The sequence below is a fragment of the Apodemus sylvaticus genome, chromosome 6 (assembly GCF_947179515.1).
Source record: "Apodemus sylvaticus chromosome 6, mApoSyl1.1, whole genome shotgun sequence".
NCBI classification, from domain to species: domain Eukaryota; kingdom Metazoa; phylum Chordata; class Mammalia; order Rodentia; family Muridae; genus Apodemus; species Apodemus sylvaticus.
In genome coordinates this window covers 38,905,211-38,916,851 of record NC_067477.1, presented here as the reverse complement: position 1 = coordinate 38,916,851, position 11,641 = coordinate 38,905,211, and the positions used below count along the sequence as shown (strand labels likewise).

At 47.3% G+C, this 11,641-nt stretch overlaps 1 protein-coding gene across 2 annotated transcripts in view; it reads right to left on the bottom strand.

The window, feature by feature from the left end:
• Positions 1–11,641, bottom strand: part of Dpf3 (double PHD fingers 3) — a 275,541-nt gene that overhangs the window by 207,169 nt on the left and 56,731 nt on the right. Inside the window, exon 1 of one of the 2 annotated variants that reach the window (XM_052185530.1) lies at positions 1,009–1,191. The exons of the other annotated variant lie outside the window; for it this stretch is intronic. The gene's annotated coding sequence lies outside the window, so the exon portion shown is untranslated. Of the gene's footprint in view, positions 1–1,008; positions 1,192–11,641 lie in introns of those variants that run through there. 2 annotated transcript variants of the gene reach the window in all.

Sequence of the window (11,641 nt, the reverse complement as noted above, 5' to 3'; positions counted from 1 at the left end):
TATGGGGTTGAACAACTGCTTCCTGTCACGTTAAACCTGATACCTAATTTACAGGGCAAAATTCCTATCTGGATCACAAAGTCAGTCAAAAGCCTGAGGCTAGGGAGATCATAGGCTGTAGTAGAGAAGCTACTTCCGTTGTTTTGGCTAAACTGACATGATGCGCCCATCAAATCACCCTCTAAATAATCATTTATGCCCATAGAAAAGTGCTGATGTCCCTGTTGTCCAGAGAAGCTTGTTTTTGTAATGGTCACCGATGACTATAGAGATGTGTAACTGGTCGAATGTGTACTGAGATGTGTACTGAGAATAAGCACCTGTTGAGTGACCAGTCATAAATGGTCTCTCTATCACTTCCTCCACAGTCAGGGAACATCGTAGAGCAAAGGGCAGAAAGAGTGTAAGAGGAAGAAGAAGGGTGTTGAGGCTAGGTACAACTCAGCTTTTTGTCAGCAGAATGGAAACTATTCTATCAATATCTTCAAAAGCAAGCTGTGACCTTAGAGCTGTTCTGAAGGGGAAACCTTGGGGGCGGAGCAGATCACAGCTGTAAACCCAACCCAGAAAAAAGAGGAAATGAGAGAACGATAGAGGCGCCACCTGCCTGCCCTCACATCCAGTACACGCTCCAGATCCCCAACATGGCCACTCAGCTTCCCAGAATCCTTTGCTCTCATGAGGCGAGAAGCCTCACTCCTGAGGCCTCCCCCGTTCCTCATAAAATCCAAGTTAGCTAGAAAGAGAGAAATCAGGGAAGGTTTTAAACTCACAGGACTGCAGCCAGGATTTCAAAGTGACACCTAAGCCAGGCTTGTTGGCATAAGCCTGAAATCTCAGGATTTGGAACTGAGTCCTAAGGCGGCAACAGGGGGATTGCCAAGCTCACGCCCAGCCCAAGCTACATAAAGAGTTCAAGGCCAGCCTGGGTTAGGTATTGCGAAAGCCTATCTCCAAACAACCAAAAGAGAAAGTGCAACTAGCAGCATTCTGTCTCCCTCTGCTCACCTCAAATCACCTGCATCGCTGACACCGCCTCCTGCAAACCTGAAGTCAGGGCCTCCCTTCTTCAAAGATTAGAGATGTGAAGCCAGAAAGACTACTTCCCAATGCCAGAAGGAAAATCTAAAGGACAGGAAAGGGGGAGAGAAAGGAGGCCTCATTCCAGCAGGCAAGGACGTGAGTCTCTGTCCCTATCTCCCAGGCGGCCTGGCCAGCATCCAGAGAGACTCCAGGCTGGTGAGCCCACGAATGTGAGGCTGAGATAAGCCGGGCAGCCAGAGGGAAGCTGCCCAGGGTAATATATGGGCTGCTGTGCGCTGACGCGAACCAGGGGAATCTTAGGTTCCGGGGGCATTTTCTGCACTGGTTCCTGCTCCCAGGATTAAGAATCCTCTCTTGCTTCCTCCCTCCCACTGGACAGCCACTAAGCAGTTGCCTTGTGAACCTGGGAAAAGTGAGCATGTATGTTTGGTTTTGGTTTTGGTTTTAATGTACTTGATAAAATCCTGTGGACCTTGTGAACTGGTTTATAGAAAAACAGACTAAGAAGCACTGCTTTCCCTCTGTCTATGGGACAGCCACCTAGTGGCACATATTTCAAAAGCTAGAAAAGGGCCACGATCTAGTCCAGGCCCCCAGCTGGAAACACACTTTGGGAGCCCAGAAAAATGCTCTGCTTCCTTCCAACAAAGGGGAAACTGAGGCCTTGGGGAAGCTGCCATGTGATGCATCTGGACAGAAAGAGGGAGAGGTAATTCTTGTACATCACAGAAAGTTAAAGAAAAAGCCATGAGATGCCTTCTAGGAGCCCAGGCACCTAGCAGCCGGTGCTTATCTCCTCGGAGCAACTCCAGGCATCCCCAAGCCTGTCCTGTGAACCTTCGGAGGAAAGTAAACTTCAGCACAAGTGGCTCTCACAAGGTCTGGAAGACAGGAATGTCATCCCCCTCAGCCTTGCCTGAGGCTCGACGCCTGGAAAAATTCCTGGGATGATTTGGTGTTGTCTGGGATGGCTCTGGAGCCATCCTGACTGGAAGAGGAAATGTGGTTTTGAACAAAGGATGCCAGGACTGGTCTTGGTGACTTAGGGACACTTTCAGGTCTCAGTGTGTCTGCCCTCACCACCTGCTAGCCTAGCCTGGATCTCCGTGCTTGGGGAAAACCCTTGAGATTTATCCCCTCCGTGAAGCAGTCCTGGTGACCTCATTCTGAACTGACGCCATGTTCCCGATGCCCCTCGTCGCATTCTCGTGCGTTCATGCCCTCCTGTCTCACCAATGTCATTAGCGTCAGCCCCCTGGAGATGTAAACATGCGGTGACCGAGAGCCAGGTCATACACCACACTTGGCTTTTTTCCTTTTCAATTGTTGCTGGGGGGGGGGGGGGTACATATGTATCTATACTCAACTTTGCCTAGGAGTGAGGGCACAGGTATGTGTATGTGCTCACACGTACGGAAGCCTGCGGTTAATGTCAGGGTGGTGGACCTCAAGAGCTCTTCTCCCTGATTCACTGAGGCAGATTCAATGGATTCCAAAGCTCACCACTGTCAGTAGTCTTGGTAGCTAGCTTGCTCTTAGGATCCCGCCCCCACCTCAGAGGCTGGAACTGTAGCATTTCACATAGGTTCTGAGGATCCAGACGTAGCTCCTCACACTTGCTCAGAAGGCACTTTAACCCCACGCCCCAGACATAGATTTTTGACCAGCCCCCTTCCAGCATCAACCTTTCCTCAAATAAAACACCTGTTGAGCGGAATACACAGACCCAGGAGCAGCCGCCTGCTGTCCTGAGGTCTGCCTGCTGTCCTGAGGTCTACTTCCATTCAGTCATCTGTGCTTCAAGCTTGGGAGTACCTGATATCAGCCAAGCCTGGGCAGTCTCAATCACTCTGCTTTGATTGATTGGTTAAGCTAAAAGCGTCTCTCCAGCACTTCTCTTCACAGCTAAGAAACAGAAAACCTCATAGGCTCTAAAGGCAAGAAGCAGACCCTACAGACTAGGACAGCCTCCAGCCCCTGGAAAGCCACACCCTCGAGAAGGCAGGTGGGGGTGGGGGCAGGGCTAAAGAGATGGCCCAGTGGTTAAGATCAGCGATGCTCTTCCAGAGGTTCTGATTTCAGTTCCCAGCACTCACATGGGTTGATTCACAAGTGCTTGTAACTTCCAGCTCCAAGGAATCCTCCTCAGGCACCTACACATGGCAGACACACACACACAAGCATGCACACGCAAATAAAAATAGAAATAAATCTTTAAAAAAAACAAAAGCTGGGCTGGAGAGATGGCTCAGCAGTTAAGAGCACCGACTGCTCTTCCAGAGGTCCTGAATTCAAATCCCAGCAACCACATGGTGGCTCACAACCATCCATAACGAGATCTGACTCCCTCTTCTGGAGTGTCTGAAGACAGCTGCAGTGTACTTACTTATAATAATAAATAAATCATTTTTAAAAAAAAAAAAAAGCACATGGAAGAGACAGATTGGTTGGAATATGTAACGGTTCCCAGGTCTACCCCACCCAGGAGAACCTGTGCACCATACCCAAGGGACACTAAGGAGGTGTGTGTGTGTGTGTGTGTGTGTTCCAAGAAGTCATCTCTTCTAGGCAGAAGACGCGGTCAGGGCAGTAGGAGGATTATCTGGAGGTCGTGAGAAATGTCTACTCTGCCTGGAGATCAATAAGTGCAAACTACGTGAGAATCCGGGGTCTCTAGGAACAGCTCCGCCATGAAAGACAAATACAGATCGTGGTGGGAGTGAGTGGAGGGGGCGGGCTAGGGACAGTCCTTTATCTCAGAGGTCTCTTCCCACACCAAAATTGTAGGTTTCTAATCTGAACCTCCCCTGCCAACAACTTGAAAAAGTTGCCGGAGCTCAGGGACATTTGGAGAGAAAGTTGAATCGCACTGTCAGATAATAAACCAAGAAGAAATTCTGAAGTCAAAACAAGGGATAAATTTTCCTTATCTCTCTAAGACATGCATCAAAGCAGCTCAGAGCTGTCGGCCCAGCCTGGGAAGATGATAATGGTTTTTAATGGCCCTGTAAACAACAGCTCTGGCCTATGTAATAAAATTTAACCAATTAATCCTTTAGGCTTCCTCTCTGCCTTCTGCTGGCCTGCACACTTTATGAAGGCCATAGGGTACCCTGGGGGGGGGAGATGCCTGGGGGGAAGGCACTGGAGGGGGGTAGTCTAAACAACAAGGGAGTTAGTTCAAAGACTCAAAGTCTCTGAGTCAGTATCCAAAGAATGCGGGGTGACTGTGATGCTGTCCAGAGAAAAGGTCCAGGAAAACAAGAAAACATGGAACCCCAGGAACCAGAGGCAAATACCACTCTATCTCAGTGAGCTCATTCATTCATTCGGTCGGCACACGTGCAGGACACCTGCAAGGGCAAAAGTAGACAAGGAAGGCACCTGTCCTCCGTGGATTCGCAGCCTGGGGGGGTGGGTGGGGGGTGCGGCACTGGGAGTAAGACTCCCTTCCTCCTGAGAGCAGGGCAGTGTGACCCAGCAGTGGACTGTATCAGACTGTAAAAATCTTTGCCTTATTCACTCCCCAGAATTTAAGAAAAATGTCAGGCATGTCAGCGTGCTTGTGATCTCAGAGCTGGGGAAGCAGAGACAGGCAGGTGCCTGAGGGTGCTGGCCGGGGTTTCCAGCATCGAGCATTAGCTGGGTGCCCTGGGCCAAATGAGAGCCTATTTCACAAAACGAAACAAGGTGGCTGCTTCTGAGGTAGATCACAGCCTAACATTGCTCTGACCTACACACACACACACACACACACACACACACATAAAAGCATACACATACACATACACACACACACACACACACACACCAAGGAAACATAGTCACACTACTGCTCATACAAGTTGGGTATAGATAGCATTTACGAAGGACCAGAGTCCTAGTATCTCTATCTCTTTGCTTTCTCTTTTTCAAGAGTAACTCTGTACCATTTGGGATAACCGGGGCTGATAGGAATCAGAAAACAAAGAAACTGGAAGAAGGAGCCAGAAGTGGAATACAGCAGAGAGGAAAGCCAAGCCCCTCCAGGCCCTGCCACCGCTTTCTCTACCTGCACCCCCCAGTTCTGAAGAACAAATGGACCTGGTATCGCCAGGACCTCTGGTAGGCCCGCCACCCCCTCAAGACTTGTGGGAGTCATGTTGTTTGCTGCACCGTTGAGGCAAAGTTTTCTTCTTTGGTTTTATCCTGTTTTTTTGTTTAAATCTTTTTTGATTGTCCAAAATAGTACAAAACAACATTGCACTGAGGTCATCTTGATCACATGTTTTCGTTTCTATGACTTTTAAGTATGTACACACATGTGTGTCTGTGTATGAGGATGAGTGTGCACACATGTGTGTCTGTGTATGAGAATGAATGTGCACATGTGTGTCTGTGTGTGAGGATGAATGTGCATGTGTGTCTGTGTGTGAGGATGTATGTGCACACATGTGTGTCTGTGTGTGAGGATGAATGTGCACATGTGTGTCTGTGTGTGAGGATGAATGTGCATGTGTGTCTGTGTGTGAGGATGTATGTGCACACACGTGTGTCTGTGTGTGAGGATGTATGTGCACACGTGTGTCTGTGTGTGAGGATGAATGTGCACAGAGCGCAGGTAACCGAGGACTCCAGAAGAAGTTGTTGGATCCTCTGCAGCCAGAGCTACAGGCAATCGGGAGCTTTTCAATGTGGCTGCTGGGAACCAAACTCGGGCTTTCTGTAAAAGCAGCACACACTGAACCATCTCTCCAGCCCCCATATGTCTTATTTTTTGAGGCAGGGTCTCATATAACCCACAGGCTGGTCCCAAACTCTCTGTGTAGTTGAGAGTGGTCTTGGACTTCTGATTTCTGCTTCTGCTTCCAGAGTGTTGGGATTATAAAACCTACAACCTACAAAATTTTTTTGAAGAAATTTTGGTGGTGGTGGTGGTGGTGGTGGCGGTGGTGGCGACGGCAGTGGTGGTGTGTGTGTGTGTAAGAGAGAGAGACAGAGACAGAGAGAGACAGAGAATAAGAGAAAGACAGAGACAGAGAGACAGAGATGTAGAAGTCAGAAGACAACTTTTAAGATTCAATCCTTAGCCGGGCGGTGGTGGCGCACGCCTGTAATCCCAGCACTTGGGGGGCAGAGGCAGGCAGATTTCTGAGTTCAAGGCCAGCCTGGTCTACAGAGTGAGTTCCAGGACAGCCAGGGTTACACAGAGAAACCCTGTCTCAGAAAAAAAAAAAAAAAAAAAAAAAACCAAGTCCAAAAAAACAAAAAACAAAACAAAACAAAACAAAAAAAAAAACCAAAAGATCCAATCCTTAGCCATGTATGGTGGCACACACCTTTTATCACAGTACTCAAGAGGCAGAGGCAAGTGGATCTCCATGAGTTCAAGTCAAGCTTGGTCTATGTAGCAAGTTCCAGGATAGCCAGAGCTACATAAGAGAGCTCCTGTCTGAAAGAAAGAAAGAAAGAAAGAAAGAAAGAAAGAAAGAAAGAAAGAAAGAAAGAAAGAAAGAAAGAAAGAAAGAAAGAAAGAAAGAAAGAAAGAAAGAAAGAAAGAAAGAAAGAAAGAAAGAAAGAAAGAAAACAATTGAACCCAAGTCACCAGACTTCACAGGAGGAATCTCTACCCACTGAGCTACAGGGCCAGCACCACCCTAAGGTTTTCCACATGGGGTTGGAAGCCGGGCTAAGGAGTACTAGATAGGGTATTCTCCACTTAGCTATTCCAGCTCTTTGTCCACTTGTTTTCTACTCAACAAACCACAACTGGGCATCTGCCATGCACTGCGTGCCACTCACTAAGCACCCACTGAGTGCAGAGTCTCCAAGCAGAGCCAGATTAAGTGTAGCCTCTGCCTGCCCTCCAGGCTCCCGACAAGCTGGGAAGAGAAAAGAAAAAGGGTCTCTGTCTCCAGAGCCTGGGGTAACTCCCAGAGATAATTCACAGAAGTATGAATAAATTAATTTGATTTTGCGGAGTGAAAAAAAAAGGAGACCCCAGGTCAGTCCACAGTTCATGCTTTGAAAGGAGGGAGGCATCTATGTGTGCAGACCTTGGGATGATTGCCTTTGAAGCGCAAGAGCAGGGAAGACTGAGAGACAGGCAAGCCAGACCACGGGAAAGGCCTTGATGCACAACTTGGACTTCACACGCTGTGCAATGAGGAAACAGAGAGGCTGTAAGCAGAGGCAGGCTGCGCTCGGATTCGTGTGTTAACAAGAGTGTTCCTGCTGCTGGGTGGAGCCTGCTCTGGAATGGGGGGAAACTAGGCCAACTCCACAAAGATTTCCAAATCAACAGGACTGGGGCCCTCCAGAGGGAAGAGGGAAAGGAGGTATCAAAGATGGTGGCCACACTCCAGTCTGAGGACCCTCGTCCATGATAGAAACCTGTGAGAAAGTAAGAGGCAGAAACCGTGTCTGTCACACTCAGGATCATATAAGCTACTAGGGAAATGGAACACCACAAGTTCAAGACCAGCCTCTACTACATAAATTCAAGGCTAGCCTGGTCTACTTGAAACTTTATCTCAAAAACATTTTTTTTTCCACAGAGAGGCAAGAGGAAAATGGGAGGGAAGGAAGAAGGGAAGAAAAGAGAAAGGGAGGAAGGGAAGAAGGAAAGAAGAAAGCAGAATGCTCTGTTGGTAGAGGTTTGCCTAGCATAAGGACAGCCTGTGTCATACACTGCATAAACCTAGTACATAGTACACACCTAGAAAAGCCATTATTGGGGAGATGGAGTCAGAAGAACCAGAAATCCAAGGTTATCCTCAACTGTATAGCAAGTTCACAAGTCAGCCTGGGTTACATAAGATTGTTTCCAAAAAGGGGCAGGGGATGGGGGAGGAGAAAAAGAAGGAAGGAAGGAAGGAAGGGAGAGAGGGAGGAAGGAAGGAAGGAAGGAAGGAAGGAAGGAAGGAAGGAAGGAACAAAGAAAAAATAAAGAAGGAAAGGAAGAGACCCCTTGATCTGACCAGCAGTGGGTACACCTATCCTTCCTTTGCCTAGCTTTTCCTGTCACCTCCTCGGCGCTGGTCTAATCATTATATCGTTGAAGAGCGTCAAAATCCCTGTTTAGTCTCTCCTAAGCCTTGGCCAGGCCTAGGCAATAAGTAGCCAGTAAATGCTTGTTATTACCTCGGAGGCCAGAGGCCTAGAGAACTTGTCACCTTAGTCATCAGCTCATTTGCAGTATGAGACGCTCCCCTTCCTTAATCCTCACTAAGCAGTTTTTATAGAATTTCCAGCACAAATAATTCCTAGATGTTTGGCTTGCACAGCCCAAGAAGATTTTAACAACAGGAAAACGTGGTGAGATCAAGAATAAAACAATAGTCTTGCCAGCTTTAAAAAAAAAAAAAAGTCACCATTGTTCCTTCAACAGGAGGCCATCTGCATCTGGGATGTATCGCTAAGTAAAATAAGTCATGCGCAGAAAGGCACATGTGATGTATTCCTGCTCACATGTGGCAGCTAGAAAAGCTGAAATCACCATTGAGTAGAACCGGGGTCCCTGGAAGTCAAGACAAGAAATGAGGAGGAGAGAAGGCAAGCGGAAGGCTAGGAATCCACGTACAGTTAGGCAAGACAGGTTTTAACGTTCTACAGCATAGAGTCACTATTAAAACACTTGCTGCAATGTACTGTACTTGCTAAGATTCATTGATGTTTATTTTATAAGTGTTTGCCTGTGTGTGTGTATGTGCCTGATGCCTGCAAAGGCCAGAAGATCCCCTAAAACCAGAGTTAATGTGAGCCGTCACGTGGGTGCTGGGAATACAACCCAGACCCTCTGCGTGATCAGTGAGTGCTCTTAACCAATGAGCACTCCAATTCAATCCAATTCAATTCAATTCAAACTTACTGTAGTTTTCTAAAGAACTAGAAGAGTTCAAGTGTTGCAGAAATTTTTAAGCCTAAACCTGAGTTTCTACCCCACCATTGAACATCCAGTTCCTGGGTAAAAGACACACAACCAGCAGGGCGGTGGTGGTGCACACCTTTAATCCCAGCACTTTGGAGGCAGAGGCAGGCAAATTTCTGAGTTCGAGGCCAGCCTGGTCTACAGAGTAAGTTCCAGGACAGCCAGGGCTACACAGAGAAACCCTGTCTTGGGAAAGGAAAAAAAAAAAAAAAGGACACATAACCTTTATATTTACAATAAGCTTTAAACAGCACGGGAGCTGGGCAAATATCTCCCCTCGATGCTATTATAATCTACATTCCTATCAATAACCCCGAGTTCGTACTTACTATGTTTCATCTGGGCTGCTCTTAACCCCGATTGGCCAGCCCTCAGGGCCATGATTTTATGACTCACCTAACCCAGGGCACCTCTCCCCCCTCCTCACCCCCTTGGGATTCTCCTCTTGACACCACCAGCCACCCCCCCCCCAGGCCCAGGAACCCTAAAACCTGCCTATGTCTCTTCTGTCCAGCAATTGGCTGTCAGCATCTTTAGTTACCAATCAGAAATAACTTGAGGACAAAGTCACATAACATCACTTTGGTCTGCTTGTCAAAGCAAAGAAATGATAAATGTTCTTTAAGGAGGCAAAGAGGCTAATTACCAACATTTGATAACTACACACTATACACCTATATTGAATTATCACACAGAACTTTTCAAATATATATAATCATCAGGTCAACAAAAATGTCTGAGGGTGAAATAACATTTCTGTTGACCTCAAAGGCCACCCCCCAGCAACATACCCCCTTTAACAAGAAGACATCTCCTGATCTTTTTTCATACAGTTCACCAACTGGGAACTCTAAGCATGCAAATGTGTGGGCCTATGGGGGCCTTTCTCACTCAAACCTCCACATGTAGAGAACAACTGTGGGAGATGTCTGATATCAACCTCTGCCATACATGCATGTAGGAATCCATGCACACTCATATAAACATATATATACACGCTTCTCACATAAAAGTGCACATGCACACATAGAGAAGAAAGGACACATGATGCTATATTTCTCCCAAATCAGAATAATATCATTTTAAGATTAGTGAGAATCCTAATTAAATCAGCTCCCATCTGGGGGAAAGAGGCAGCTGCCCTGTACACTGGAAGATGGTGACCAGCATCTCCAGCCCTCTCCACTTATCCACCAAAGTCACTTTCCCAGCTGTAACAACCAAAACACTACCTTAGGCATTCCCAAATATCCCTCTGAGGAAAGGTACTCCAGCTGGGGCTCGCTCAACACCACAACATAAGCCTTATTAGAAAGCATCATTAAGTGGGATCAGCCCACCACCTTTGGGGACAGACTCAGAGGCTGGGGTTTTAAGATTTGAAGTCACATGTGTCATTAGCTGACCTTAAACAGTGCCAGTCAGTCACCCTCCCCTGTCAGGTGACTGGGGAGTGTGTTATATCTTCTAGGAAGGATTAAATGATACAGATAGAAGAGGAGACACAATTGTCCCATTTCTACAACTTCTATCTCACAGAGCCCAGTGCAGGATACCTAGTAACAAGTTTCCCAAATTCAAGACTGGCCAAAGCTAGAAGTGGTGATGCACCATTATAATCCCAGCAGCTCTGGAGGCTGAGACAGGAAGATCACCCAAGTCTGAGGCTAGACTGAACTACACCATGAGTTCAAGGCCAGCCAGAGCTACACAGCAAAAGATTGTCTGGAAAAAAAAACAAACCAGGAAACTGAGACAGACTTGTTGGACAGAAGGACCTTGCACATAATACAGCAGGCATCCCATAAATGTTTATGGGATGAATAAGTGAATATCCTATCACCCTGCTTGCACTTTTCCTCAAGCCTGACACACCTAAGTTCTCTTCTCTCTTACCAGAACACTCTCCAGTTCTATGTACAGGAATTAAAACCATAAAAAGAGTCTGACTAGTCAAGGTAGGAACCCTGTCAAAGCTTTTTGCAAACAGTACAAATGCCCAAGTCCCTATGAGTAATTCCCATCCCCATCCATGATGGCAGAGCCTTGAAAGTCTAAGTGAGGCGGTCACTTGTACCATCAACATCTCCCGGTTAGTGTTGTCCTGAGATATGAAGCCTGGAGGTCAGCCAGGGACAGTGTGTGGAGGTGACAAGATCCTTGAACAAAGTAGCTATAAAAGGGTGTGGGGGGAAGCAAGACAAACAACAAATGGAGAAGAAGAAAAAAAAAGGCCAGTGACCTCAAAGAACCGTGCAGGGAGGGGTTAGGGAGCCTTCTGAGCTGTTACTGGAACTCGGAGGTCAGAGGTCCTGCTGCATGGCCTGTCCCCCTCAAACCCCCAGGCTCCACCTCAGCTCTATAAGAGGGAGAAATTCATCTTGTTACTAACCAGATGTGGTCCTGGCCACAGCCCAGCCAGCAATAAATTTCCCCGGTTCATCTCACAAGCACATTAAGTACCCTCTGACACTTTCCCAAAGGAGGGAGGTATGTTTTTGGCCATCATGGGGCCACAGGACGTTGAGTACAGGGAGAAGCCTTCAGGAGCAGGTGATTTAAGCCCTTACCACTTAAATGGAGAAACTGAGGTTTTGCCAAGTGTGCGGCAGTTGGACAGTATTGAGCCAAGTCAAGCCTTGGGATTCTGTGTGAGGCTTGAAAATGTGCCCAGAACAGGAAGGGGTG